The sequence below is a fragment of the Pinus tabuliformis genome, chromosome 4_1 (assembly GCF_031772625.1).
Source record: "Pinus tabuliformis cultivar Carrire ecotype Pingquan chromosome 4_1, CPIR1, whole genome shotgun sequence".
Lineage (NCBI taxonomy): Eukaryota > Viridiplantae > Streptophyta > Pinopsida > Pinales > Pinaceae > Pinus > Pinus tabuliformis.
In genome coordinates, this window is record NC_142303.1 from 449,722,040 (window position 1) to 449,737,557 (window position 15,518).

The 15,518-nt window shown below is 34.2% G+C and overlaps 1 pseudogene; it reads right to left on the reverse strand.

Annotated features, from left to right (window-relative positions):
* Positions 1 to 11,358: 11,358 nt before the first annotated feature.
* On the reverse strand, positions 11,359 to 14,843 carry LOC149176276 (ethylene-responsive transcription factor ERF015-like; annotated as a pseudogene).
* Positions 14,844 to 15,518: the final 675 nt, after the last annotated feature.

Here is a 15,518-nt window from a genome sequence, read left to right on the forward strand (position 1 = left end):
GTGCATTGTAACTAATGTGTATTTCCCATATTCAACGACATAGGGATGTAAAATCATATTTGTTGGGCGTCAAGGATTTAAGTGATCATTAGTTTAAGCATCATAAATCAAAGTGTCATATTGAATAGATTCACAACATTCTCTTACATGTAAATCAACATACCTAGCTTAAATGCTCCAAATGTAGGATATTATGCATAAGCATTAACTCTAGTGATTGTGGTGTAATAGGTTGTAAAACGAATGCATTCAAGAGTGGCACTAGATAGGAAAAAGTAACATATCTTAAAAAAATTGAAGCAAAACCCTAAGAAAAAAGAAATGATAAGAATTAATCAAGGGGTACTAAGAAGTATATTGAAAAGTAGAGACATAAATAGGGGCACCAAATATTGGCAATAGAAGAGGTCACAAATTGTCATTCTTCAAAAGATTACAATAAAGAATTGGAAATAATCACTTGAGACATCAAAGAAAGGTGAATTAACAATGGATCAGATCCATCTTTGTCATTCTAACGAATTCAAACTAACTTGAGGGTGTTGGGAAGGCCACATGGCTAAAATGCATAACATGAATACCTCACCTCCTCTAGCAAGTTGAAGTTATTACTCGCAATTACGTGCCAAAACTAGAACCATATTCAATTTCATCACTAAGTCCACATGCCTCATAGAGGATAGATAATATTTTGTAATACTACATATATGGGAATTTCCTCAAGGATTAAGAGTTGGGCATTTTTATATTTGAAGGGAATTAGAATTTTTGTAACAACTATTATGTGCTATTATTAATACTAAGAAGCCATTTCCTCGCCATTTTTTCTTACGAGAGAGTTTCATGTATTTCTTGAACTACTCTAAGATAATTGATTTTCCTTATGCAAATTAGATTAGATCAATTTTTCTAATATCTTCCTTATCTTAAGAGATGTGTATGCTTCTTGGACTATTCTAGCATGGAACATATTCACAATATAGAGAATGTATCAGTGTTATTTGTTTCAATTTTGTGTTAATAAAATTAGTTGTTAACATCACTTCATGATTTCCATATTATAACTATTCAAAAATATGGGACTAATGGACTCTTTAGGTAATAATTTGCATGACAATAGACTATTATATATATGTGAATATTCCTTCACTTATTATATTACCATTTTATTTCTTTATCAGATCGTTAGAATTTTACTTATTCTTCTTATATTATCTCAATGTAAAGTAATTTCTCCTTATGCAATTATAATAAATTTATAACAATGACGTTTATCATTTATTTGGACTAATCATATTTGTTGAATTGCACCGTTATTTTGCTTTACCTCTTTATACACCAGTATTTGAATTTTTCTTTAGTGGAACTAAACTATCCTTATTTGTTGATTTACAATTCCTATTTAATAGGTTTTAGAATAGTTTTTTGAATGGTTTCCATTGTTCTTTATCCATCCTTAGCATTAAATGCCATCAAAGCTCAAGGCTTAGCCATATAGTACAAAATATTCACCTATCTTGAATGGAAAAAAGTCTAATTGTGCCTCTCTCTAGGGTTGGGTCCCTTGACTATTTCGGGGGACCAAACCCGAACCCACACCACCCCCCTCCCCCCCCCCCCCCCAATCAAGATTTCTCTTGCACTAAAAATGACAACTCTATATTACCTTTTATTGAAGGTGTTTTTGGTCCATGGTGTTCAACTAAACCAAATAGAAAATGAATCCATGTTTGAGGTCCTAGATGTTAACAATAATATTTTTAAATACATTACACAACAATATGCAAGGGAACTTAGTATTCTCCCCATTACCCCTCTTCTCCCTTGTCAAACTAGGATAAGAGTACCCATGAGATCTTATAGGGGTTAGGTCTTAGTTGAGAATGTTGGAGATGTAGTATATCTATCATTCTATGATATCTATAAACCCTCTAAACCATATCCATCCATCCCTTATACGCCCATCTAAGGAAGATAACTTTGGGAAAGAAGAGAATGATATATATTATGGATATGACCAAAAGCACATAAGAATGAGTCCAAAATACTTAAAAGGAAAATTTCACTTTTGAGGACCACATGGGACATAAGTCAACCTTGGTTGGGTAAGGACATATTTGTATTCCCTAGGGTCGCCCATAATTTTCTCACGTACCATGGTAGATTGTTTCTTAAATTTGACCTAAATATATCCAAAAATTACAAATATCACATTAAGGAGTTTATCCTAACTACCCAGTTAATTAATATTCAACATGAAAATGACACCAACTGCATTTTATTATTTACATTTGAGAACAACGCATCCACATGGTATTTCAACTTTCCTATTGGATGTATAGCTAGCTACAATGGCTTCCAAAATTTATTTCTAGAAAAGTTTGGAGTACTAACCATGATAATGATCTCGGTGGCAAGGTTTATTTCTTTATCCATGGAGCCAAGCAAAAATATTTAATACTTTGTGCATAGGTTTATTTCAACATTGAATAGGTTTAAGGAAGTTAAACAACATTCCATTAATCTATAGGAAAAAATCATTGCTAATTCTCTACTTTCCCATACATACATATATTTCAAGAGATTCTCTAGGGAAACCATACCTAAGAAAGTTATACAGGTTATCAATATCGAGTTATAAATGATGGTTTGCAATGAGAATCATTTGAAAAGAGATAAATCGGGGAAGTGAATATAAGCTAATAGAGCCACACCTAAAGTTGAGGAATGAAATACAAAGTTCCCTAAATTGGGATATCTCTAAAGAACGATTAAGAAACTCACTAATGAATTGATTTATATCAAGAAAAGTATAAGGGAATTCATAACCAAACCCAAGCCTTATAGATCCTGCATTAGGAGACCACTTGCTCTTGGTTAAGCTATCAAGCCACCCCTATCCAATATTAATATTGATCTTGTTGATCTCACCATGGACAACTTCTATAATTACTATCAAGAGAATCATTGAGAAAAGACCTATCCTTAGTGTAACAAATCCATGAAATTAGTAGTTGATATGTTTTCCTAAACAAACAACCATTTTTATTCCCAAATACTTAAAAGGAAATTTGGTTTGAAACGTCGACCAAATCTCAATAATGTGATTAATATGGAAGACAATACTGTTATCAATATGGATCACAAAAGTCTAAGATCTAACATGTTTATTCTTGACAAGAATTATCCAAAAGTTCATGATGATGTGCATATAGAATATTCGAAAGTCTAGTTTGAGTGATTGTTTCTAAGATCAACATTAGGGAAACATAAATCAAATCTGTATTGCAAGGAGGTATCCTTTGAAAGTAAATGTCCTACCCTAATTTTAATTAACACAAAGGTTACTTGATCCATGATTGAAAAGAAGAAACCTCCCATCTGACATTGAATCAGCCTCCTAGGGCATTGCAACCCATTCGTAACCCTTTTCCCCATCCAAGAAAAACCCATTGTGTAACCCATAGAATGAAATTTTGTAGATGGTCTAAAGAGAATTAAATGCAACATCTTGGTCATGGATGTATATAAAATGAGCCTATAATTGTAGTAGTTGGTGATTAAGGTGCTAGTAGAAGATCCACTTTATTCCATGGGGATATCCTTATAAAAAAAATTAGCAATCAAATAGGAGAAGTAAGAGTCAAACTCTTCTATTCCTAGTAACCTTCTAAATTTTGAACCAAAATGTCCATAATTACATCATTGATTTTGTGTCCTTTATGAAAGTTATGCCCTATTCAATGTGTCAAAACCTTGGGGTCACCTATTCCAAGATATGTACAAGAACCATATAACTTAATTTAATGGGGGTGAAATCTATAGGGTAGTTGAAATAAGTCTTCATTAGGTTGGCTACAAATGCTTGAGTCCACCAAATCATTGACATTGTAACAATAGACGTGTTAGAAAATTATATATTACAAAGTAATAGAACACATATAATATTGCAGAAACACAGACACAAAAAATGCATAAAACAACAGAGACAAAGATATACGTGATTCACCCAATTTGGGCTACGTCCATGGAGAAACAACCAGTGATTCCTTTTATATTATCGAGCAAAATGAAGAGATATAACCTACAACATATCCACTATAATTTCCTCTTCATTTTCACACAATCTCCTCTCTCTTTCTCACTCAGAATACACACATTTATATCTGCAATACAATTCCCTCATATATAGTGAGGGGTTGCCTTCTAGGGCAAAAAACCCTAAATTAAACATAATTTATGCCGTCAAATCATCCGCCTAATGAGTGGCTTAGATTGACTATGAAATCACAATATTTTACAAGGCAAATTTACATCTATTTTTAGCTTTAGGGGCACTGCCCCTGGACCCCTGCCAAGGAGGGGATGTAAAAATCACCGTCGCCCCCCATGGAGGTGAAAAAATGGGCGGTGCTGCCACCCCATTATGGAATTGGTCCAATGTGGCGATACCTCTGAATAAAGAAGATAATCAGGCTCCACACCCAACAAGATGTCCCTGGAGCTTATGAAATTTTATTAACTACGGATTGGTATACTAATCCATGGGGATATTTCACATATAAAAATCCTCATCTATAGTTCTCATTGAAAGGGGCACCTTATAAAATCAAGGTACATGAAAAAAATTCACCCAACTTGAAATTCAAAATGAGCCATCTAATATGGAATTTTTGACTTTGGGCAATTATTTTGCATTTTTTTTCCAGGAACTTCAATTATCAAGCATATCCACTCGTCCAACTTTATCACTCTAAAATAACCATTACAAAGTATACTAATTATGAAGTTAAATCATATTTACATGCTCTAACAAAAATGTCATCCAACTTTGTCAGCGCAAATTAAAACTTCTCTCTAAATGCCAAACCTTAGGTCTCAAATTTATTCTTCAATGGATATAAATACACAAAGGGATTAGGTATATGATGTCTCATTGTGTATACTTTAAGAGAAAGGATATTTATCTCATGTAGAATTGAATTATAATGTACTAGTAATATTGTTGATTATCAGCAAAATAAAAGAGGGAAATGCATTCAGGCAAGACTCAAACTTGGATCACACATGTAAAACCATCAATACAAGCCATAAGGATATATAGGATTCATGAATAATAATCACACCTCAAAACGACAACAAATCGACACTTATGTATAAGTGTGATAGTTGAAATGATACAATTTACGACACTTAGAACACAAGTTATGACAACTATGACAAGTGTGACAAAAAAATGTACTAAGTTGTAGGAACATATCTAGCACATACTCTAATGACATGTAATACCGTATAATATAGAAGAGTGTACCAGAACTAACTTTGGTGATATGCAAAAGGTGTGACACATTTAGGAGTGAAAATCAGAAAGGTGACACCTACAACATGAGGAAAACATAAGATAACACTTGAAAAATGTGAATGACCTTGAAAGGGACACATGAAAAAGTGAAGATAACATGAAAATGCCACTTATCAAAGTAAAATCAAGTCAAAACGATAGGCGCATATGAAAATGACACTTGTGAAAGTGAAAATACACAAAAGGTGACAGTTCCGAAAACTCACCAAAATAGAAGTTCAAAAATAACAAAGTTAGGGGGTCTGTTAATAAAAGTGTGCTCTAAGTGTCGACATGAGTTGAAAATCACACATGAAATTTCTTGTTGGATTGTGTGATGCTTGTTCTAGCTTGCGTAAAGGAAGTGTTCTCATGAAATCATTAAAGATTATGCATGCCGGTGCAAATGACTTTACATATTGAAACTAGGAAGAATACTTGAATGCTTTGCAAAACATTAAATGGTTATGGAGTAACCATAGAGCGACCAATTCTAAGATCCTTAGTAGGCTCCAAAATTTAGGTATGAGAAAGATTTTGGTGGGTGTTGATTGTAGCGATAACAAATTCCTATTCTACCTACCTGAATACTTAGTAACTAGCCATATTATCAGAGAAAGGAAGAGGCCATGTGGAAACCCCACACCTAAGTCACTAGAAGGCATTGTAGGATCCACGTTTCTATAAATGTGTCGAAACATGGTAGAATGTCCACCATTTTGATCTCCCACATTGAAGGACTTGTAAAATAGCTAGAAGGTATAAGGTTTTATTATGCATCCTATGGTGGTCCCAATAACTTGACTCACAAACATAGATTTTTGGGATGATAGGGTCAAGTGTCCAATCTTGACATCATGCACGACATCTTCAATAGTTCAAGATAATGACTTCATCAATCCATAAGTAGCTAAGCCTACCAATATATTTGCATTTTCCCTCCGGGTAATGGAGAGGGAAAAAAGTTATTAAATATTAATGTTATTGATTTTTATTAACTAAATGTACTCTATTTGTTATTAACTAAAGTTTCCTTTGCATCTGAATAACATATGGATGTGTTCCAAGAATTATAATTCTAGATGTTGGTATAAACTAAGTGACAATACAATTTAAATGATAAATTTAATGTTCTCCATAAACTCATAAACCTTATCTTTCCTCTCTAAAACTATTAGGTAATAAACAACTACTTTACATGATTTTCCTTTGCATTGGGTTCCTTCATTGTTGACGTTGTTGGTACTTTTCTAGATGTGGGGTCACTTGACAAAATGGATTTAATTGAATTAAGTGCATGTCAATAGCATTTAAGTGTGTTCCAAAGGTTTGTTTTTAGAAACTAGAGTTCTCATGCTTGTTATTCCTCATGGAGACCCTGCACACTCCATCCCATTAATGTAGTGCCCATTGATGTAGTGCACGCTATAACATTGTAACCACTTTAACTATAAATCATGTTTTTAAACACACCTCCAATAAGAAAATTATTAATTTGAAGGAATTTTACAAAGTACTAGATGTCACTACCATCTCTTCAAACTTTATAGAAGATTGATCATGTAGTTTTATTTTGAATTATGATTTAAGACTACAATTATTTTTTCCCAACAATATATTTTTTCTAAATTTTAATTAATATCATAATATACTATTTGAGATAAAATTTTGTAAGAAAAAAGTAAATTTTTTTAATACATTTATCTATATTAAGGTATTAATATAGCTACCCTGATCGGGGTGTGGGCCGTTGGTTGGGATAGCCTGGGTATAGTAATGATACATACCTTTGAGACATATATTGCTGCCCCACACACGCTCAAGGAAATGGGTGAGGTTACCCTTGGCATGAGTGCATACAATGGTGGTGGGAAAGGTGGCAGGGAAGGAGGAGAGGTAAGGTGTAAAGGAAAGCAAGGCAGGCAAGAAAGAAAAGTTGGAGTTTTTTCTTGTGGAAGAAGGATGTGCTACAGAGGAACGAGAAGAAGACAAATTTTTTGGCCCCAAGCTTGGAGACAACCTGCAACTGTATTCAGGTATGTTTTTTGTCCTTTCTCCTCCATTGCATGACGTCCTATTTGGGGTTTTGCTGGTGGGAGAGGAGGGGAAGTATGAAGATTACCTGGGGGGTTGAGAATTGCTGGTGGCAATGGGGTAAGAAATTGGTGGGAATTTCCTAGTTTTGCGTCTATATCTTACACCAGCCGGGTATTGCCTATGGTCATTGTTGTGATGACCTTGTGTTGTCTGGTTTTGGAAACTCAAGTTATGTAAACCGAGTTTGTTGTGGGGCTAACCATAGAAGGAAAGTGGGTGGCAGCAATGAGATGGAAGCTGGGGTAAGGTGGGTGTAGTCAATAAGGAGCATAAGAGGCAGGCCTTACAACCACATCGAAAAAAATTGTTGGGCTAACTGGAAATCCCACTAGGACTATGGCAATGCCAGGGACTTAGAATGGAAATATGAGTATGAGAAGGAGAGTGGCAATGCTAAAACTTCCTGGGTAGAGGGGGAAGGGTTACCAATTTCTTCTTGGAATGCTATTGGGGTGAGGGTGGGCTCACGTGTTTGGCTTAGGCAAGGGGCAGCATACCCGACTATAACTGGAAGGTGTTGGGTATGGAGGAAGGGAGTGACAAAGGAATGCTGGAGGCAGACCCACTTTGTGAACCGGTCTTCCGACCATCCTAGCTTAGAGTCCAAGAGCGTAAGGGTAGAAGAGGAGCATGGTGTGGCTCACGTCACTAGAAATACAATACAGGAAAGGAACCAAATTAAAATAATATGTTTTAGATGATTAACATATTGTTGATGTCAACAGGTCTCAGGAAATTCTGATATTGGTCGACCTGCGAGAGGACGTGGATGAGGAAGGTGAGAACAGACCCCTAGGAAGGATAAAGAGCCAAGTGCCCTGCAGGGGAAGAAATTCGGTAGAACACCTTATCACCGAAATTGTTGAGGCTTATTGTGAGGATACTAATGAAGGAATCCCGAAGCTGCTAGAAGAGTGGGAAGAGGAAATAAAACATGATAGTGTGATAGAGGAGGATGTGAAAAATTGGAGGACCTTAGTACTGAACCTAGGCAACACCAGAGGAAGAATTACACAGTTCAAACAGACCCTATACCTCTATTGGTTGATGAAGAGCCTGTTGGGCAAAGCTATGGAACAATATCGGTAGGAATGATAGATACACTCCAAGGTATTCTGAGCTACAAGAAATACCTGCAGAGGATTCAATTCTAGCTACACAATAAGACATCAGGTTGGATGGAATTGAACGAGACATTCCATGAATCTTAGAATTGACTAAGATGCCTGGATCAACAACCAAGGACCTGACACTTGTGGAATCGACCTCAGAGGAGCGGAATTTCTAGTCATTTCCCCATGCTTACTTTTGTTTTATATGTGGATAACTTTTGATTTTTGTCATGCAAGTATAAGTATAGTTAGAAATCTAGTGTATGGACATGAAACAAAGACATATATAGCTTGCCTAGAGAGATTAAGACTACTGTTTTTCGATGGCTTACAATGCGGATAGGTGACCAACAAACTTGATTTCCCTCTTAAACAAGTTGAGGCCATCTAGCCAATCTATGTGGTGTAAATTTACCTTTGTTTAATAGAAAATGAAATGGTCTTACGAAACTTAAAAAAAAAAGATATTAATTTTTTTTTAATCTTTATCATTGTCATTATTCATATAATATAAATAATATAAATTTACCCATAATTATATATATGAATTAAAATATTTAAAACTTAATTTACAAATTTCATTAACACAATTTAATTTATTACCCACGTATTATACGAATCCCTTTAATTTAGAAGACAACACAACCTAAATGAGCAATAATATTTTTATGCATATAAGTATCCCAACATCCAATGGAATCTATTTATTCCCAAAATTCATGGAAAGCTAGGTCTAATCTACCTTTTTCTTTTAAATGTATGGCATTTTTTAATATAATATGAGTTAATATTGTGTATTTATTTTAAACAAATTAACAAAAACATTTTATAAATTTGGTTATAAATAAAATATTTTAATATCATAAAAATTACCAATTAAATTTAGAAATTATTATTAAAAATAGAGATAATAATAGTTAACTATTTTTAAATATAAGGTATCTAATTTACTTTATAATTTTATATAAAAATTATAAAATTTCAAACTAAATGTTTTTCAAATCAATATAATTTTGATAAATTAAAAATTAAAATTATCTATATTGTTATATTGATAAATTAAAAATTAAAATTATCTATATTGTAAAAGTATTTTGAAAGTTTAATTTAAAATAAATATAATAAAAAATTAATATTATAATATATAGAAAAATTCTTTATAATATCAAAATATATAATAATAAATACTCAAAATAATAAAACTATTCATATGATTATTATTATTAGAATAGTCCATATTAGGAATATAATTTAAGAAGTTACAATTAAAAAAAATTAATTTATATTTAAAAATATATTGAAAAATAATATATTTCTAAACAAATATTATAATTATATAGAATTATATATTATATGAATTTTTTTAATTTATATTAAAAAAATGTTGAAAAATAATACATTTCTTAACAAATATTATAATTATATATTGTATGCATAAGATAAAAAAAATATATTATATTTTTCCTAATATTTTATTTTATATTATATTTTTTTCCTTCACATTCACTCTAATATGAAAAAATATGAAATAATAAAAATATTAATAATTTTTTTAAACATTCTTTAACATCTACTTTCATGTATGTTCTTCACACAGTTGTGTTTTTTAATATCCTCTCCCTCCCACCTCTAGCCCACTCAAACCCTCGTCTCCATACTAAGGTGGGAACATATATTAATGACATGTTTTCTTTAATATCTTCTCCCATCCTTTCCGAACCCTTACAAAGAACACCCGAAACATTTGGACATATAACACTCTTATCTTTATTTTTTATTATATATATAACACATTGATATCTTCATCTTTATATATGCGCCAAAATACTTGCATATTACACGTTGAAACAAATCGTATATATTTTTCAAATATATATATAATATACATTCTTAATAATCTAAATTTAAAAATAAAAACAAAGAAATTATTGTAAACTGTGTTTTATTAAAAATAATTAAATAATAAATGATTAAGGTGTTGAAATCATAATTTAAAAATAAATGATTAAGGTGTTGAAATCATAATTTATATTGTTAGTATTTTAATAATGAGTAGGTGAGTAAATCTAAAATCTAAAATTAATTTTTAATTTACAATTATTATAATAACAATTTTATATCAAACTACAAAAATCTCACCAATATTAAAATCACAATTTCACAGTAAAGTGAAGAATCGATATAATGACACTATCCTATACCGTAGCACAGCAGTTATTCCATATTTGTCTCACAAATTTGAATTGGATCTCGACTGCGTTCTTCACTATGCTCACCGTATCGTTCGGTGTAACCGGTTCTTTCTAGCCCGTTTTCATGGTCCCGTTTTCATGGTTGAAATTTCATTCCTTCGACGTAATAGTTTGTAGGTGTACATTCAAGGGCGTAATCAAGTTACTTTACTTTATTTAATATAAAAATTATTAGTATAGTTTAATTAATATATTTTATCTTATTTAAGGATATAATTAAATTATTTAATTTAATATAGAATGAGATTGTAATTTTCAATTATTTGAAATGTATTTTTAAATATATTAATAAATTTAACACGTTTAAATTTTTTTGAATTACATCTTTTTCAAACTTATAATTGTAAAAAATTTCAACGATGTAGCTATATACACACATTGAAAACTGCGAAACCTCCTTTATAGGATGTTTAAAATGTACATACACCAAGATCTAAACTGAGAAGATGTTTTCGACAATTGGGTCGAAGCCCGTTGCCTGCCACGCGATGCGACAAACTAAAAAAGCATCACGCAGCCTTCCTTTCAAGCTTTTCGCTGTAATGATTCCAATGTCTCAAAAGTTCCAGAAATCTGTGGAGTCAAAGAAGACGTATTCGTCTTGTTGCTCCTCCTGCCAACTTGGAAGGAGCTCCCACAATGACGCCTCTGTTGGAAACGACGTAATTCCAACTAACTGCCACCAATATTCAACAATGATTTAAATGTTGGATGGAGAAATCAGCCCCTGTATTTAATGAAGCCGCTGTATTTAATGAAGTTCTAGAAGTCGGCGGATACATTGACAATGGGAAGCTTCTCCAGCAAGCCACCCACTCTACTGATTTCTAGAAACATCTCCAGCTTGTATATATACTTGTTGAATCTGTGAATGAAGCAAGTGTTCAGATGTTCTTGTGTTTAGTGTTTGTGTGTTGAGTTATAGATGTTGTTGCCATATTAGCGAAAATTTCAAAATACTGCAAATTTGAACAACAACCAACAAAGGGGGATCTCAAACATGATTTTTCTCAAAGATCTGATTCACAATAGCAGAGCTTCTGCGGTTCTCAAGCGCTCAATGCACAGCGGAAGTATTGCACAGCGGAAGCGTGGAGAGCAGTTAACAAGAATTTGTTGGCAAGGGTATGAGCCGTGAGCAAGGGCGACTGAGCCGAGTGCTCAGGAGTGTGTTGCTGTTTGAAGGGCGAGTGGTATTAGATGTGTGTGGCTCCTGTTGTGCATGAAAGTTGCTGCTGTGTGAAGACAATTGAGCTGACAGCTCGTTTGAGTCTTCATGTGGAGGAGGCGGAGAGTCTGAAGCGTGGTAGCTCTGCCGTGTAACTTGGAAGGTGTGATTACGTTGGGCATATGGCCTGTGTTGTGTATTGTGCCTGTTGTGGATTGAGCGCAGTGTAAAAACATTGTTGTTGAACAGTGGTGGATTGTGTGCCACCTGGAGGGCCGAGGAGAGCCACTTGCTAAATGAGCTGGGGATTTCCGAGGAGGAGCTGCAAAGTGCTGGTAAAAGAGGGCGTTGTGCGTTGAGTGCTTGAGAACCGCAGAAGCGCTGCTATTGTGAATCAGATCTTTGAGAAAAATCGTGTTTGAGATCCCCCTTTGCTGGTATGTTTATACAGTTGTTGTTCGAATTTGCAGTATTTTGAAATTTTCGCTAATATGGCAACAACATCTGAAACTTTAAATTGATATGTGGTTACTATATACATTGGTTAACCGATTATGATATAAAGGGATTGCATTGATGTTTGCACCAAGTGTTTGAGGCATTGATGTATATGTGTTAAGCGCTGAAGCAAGTGAACGTATTTTTTAACAATCCTTGAGCCTTGTTGAGAAAGGATTAATATGCAGGAAATATTCTTTCTACTACAAGAGTTGTGGTGATCTTGATCCTTTAAGGTGAAGTCAGCAGCCTGAGTGAAATTGATTTATCTTTTCGTAAAAGTTTGTTCAGTAGAATTGCTACTTTTATGAGGATCTGCTTTGATATAAAGGTCATATTATGTATGCATTATGATTTTCGCTTTGATGTAATGAGCTTAGAAGTATAAGAATGGTCTCTTTGATGTTTGAATTTACTGCAAATTATTTTTGAATTTGACTCTATGATTAGAGTGATGGGTCATCTAAAGAGACTCAAACAATCACGGAGAAAACTAAAATACTTGAAGAAAAAGAATGAAATGGCAGAAGTTGCAGAAGAATTAGAAATGTTTCCAGAATTTAAACCTAATGAAGATCTGAATCGGATAGAAGAATTTGAAGATACTGATGCAACACTGAAACGATTAATGCCAGTTCTGTCAATTTTCTCAGGTAAAAATTTTAAGCTTTGGGCAATTAAAATGGAAGGATTGCTTGGTTCAGTAGATTTATGGAAATTTGTCCAAGAAACTTCTATGAATTTGAATGATAAGCGTAGAAATGCAGTAGCATTGTTTCTCATCATATCAGCTTTAGATGAAAATATTTTGTCCAATATTTTGTATGAATTTGGTGAAATACGTGATGCAAAAATATTTTGGGATATTCTTGAAATGAAATACAGTATGGAAGGTAGTGAGAAAGCTGAAGTTGATGAAGGTATTGTTGCTAAAAGTGATTGTGTTGAAAGCAACATAGCTGGGATTAAGGGTGAAAGTATGTCTTTAACTGATAATAGCGTAGTATGTGATAGTAAGGAAATTACCTGTGATACAGAAAATTATGAAGTCAAATTTTATGACAATTATGTATCCCATGATGAGTGGTTAAATATGATGCATGAAAGGCATCTTATTGACGAGTTGTTGTTTGGTGAGAAGAGTTGCCTACCTCCATACACAAATCAAATGCGGGACAACATGTTTGCAGTAACAGAATTGGTGAAAGAGACTGAAGACATGACTCAACCAACTATATCAGCAAAGAAAGATGAAGAAAGCAAAGTTTTTTCCAAAGCCACGATGACAAAAATCAATATGGTTTTGTTTATGAATCTAACATTGTTTTTGAGTGTGCAGATATTGACAATAAGGAAGAAGCATCAAAACTTGAAGAAATTGCAAGCATTAAGGACAAGTATGGGTCCCAAGAACGTGAAGCAATGTTGAAGAATGTTAACCTGCAATCAAGAAAGGAGAAGCTCCATCACTATTTTATGGCAAGAAAAGTGAAGATGAAGTTGCATCAACAAATGAACAAGAATGGACCTTTTAGTAAGAAGACAAAAATGAAATGTTTGTTGTAAGCCTAGCTGAGACTTAGACCAGCAGGCATGACAATTAAGAGTATAGTGTCTTGTTTATTGTATGTAGTTGGAATTAAGGGGGAGTGTTGGAAACCAGACGTAATTCCAACTACCTGCCACCAATATTCAACAATGATTTAAATGTTGGATCTAGAAATCAGCCGCTGTATTTAATGAAGTTCTAGAAGTCGGCGGATACATTGACAATGGGGGAAGCTTCTCCAGGAAGCCACCGCCCAAATCACCAGACCTTTCTCTTGATGTGTATAAATACAGGATTGAAACAGCGAATAAAACCAAGTTGTGTTCTGAGTTGTTTGTATATGAGTTTGCGTCCCTCCTCTCCTTTTCAGCCTCCTTAATCGACGGGATTTTCTCCAAATTCAGGCCTCCATTGTCTTCGAACTGAGACTCCCACAGGTCCAAGTCCGGCACCTTGGAGATCTGCCAACTGTCACATGCCCACTCCGTTTCTGAAACCGAAGACGGTTCTGATGGCGACGCCAGCTTCTCACTCACCTTGTCCTTAATATTTGTGATATTCTGCAGAGAGGGTAGAGTTGAAGGGATTACGTCTAGGGCATATTTGGCAGCAACAACTTGAATTTGCGCACAGGAAAGTGAAGACGCGGATGCAATGGCGGGCACGGAATTGGGCAAGTTGAATTTGGCGTTGCGCCCTTTTAGGCAATACACTCCGGCGTCAAAGCATGAGCGGCCTGCTCAGCGGTTTTGTATGAACCCAGCCATATCCTCTCTCTGGTATTGGGCATCCGGATTTCAGACACCCAACTCCCCCATTTTCGCATTCGGATTCCCTTAAATTTGCGGCAATTTTGTCCGCAATCTTCCTCTGATAGAGACAGTGAAAGGTACTTTCGGGAGGCTTTATCCATAACTCGCGACGCAATGCCAACGCTGTGCAGATGCAGGGAAAACAATGAATCACAATGTAGGAGATATTTTGCAGTTTGTTTACGTTGAACTTTAAATCTCAAACCAAATGAAGATGCAATAGGTTGAGGATTTAAGATGTGGAGGCAGATATTTATATGTATGGTCGAAGCGAGTATTGATTGTAGTCACTGGAAAAAAAATGTGAGCAGGGCACTATGCCATCAATGTTTAAAATATGAGTGAAAATGTCAAAGGGTCTTGGAGACTTTTCCTGTTCCTGTTGTACACGCCTGGCGCAGGATTCAACGAGTCACGAAACAAGAACTCATTTGGTAAACTTATGATGTCAAGGTATAGATGAGGTGATATACGAATATTTGTGGTCCCCACATGATTGAGTTTATCTATAAACAAATGTGTTCAACACACGCAAATGCTGATTTTGATTCCACACTTCGCCTTATTTCATTACTCATCCAGCATCTATTTTTGATCGGGATGTATCATTCCAAGTAGCTTATGCTAAAATTATACAGTGTTAGTGGGCTTAATGGTTAAGAGCATATGTTTCCTCTTAAGAGATCATA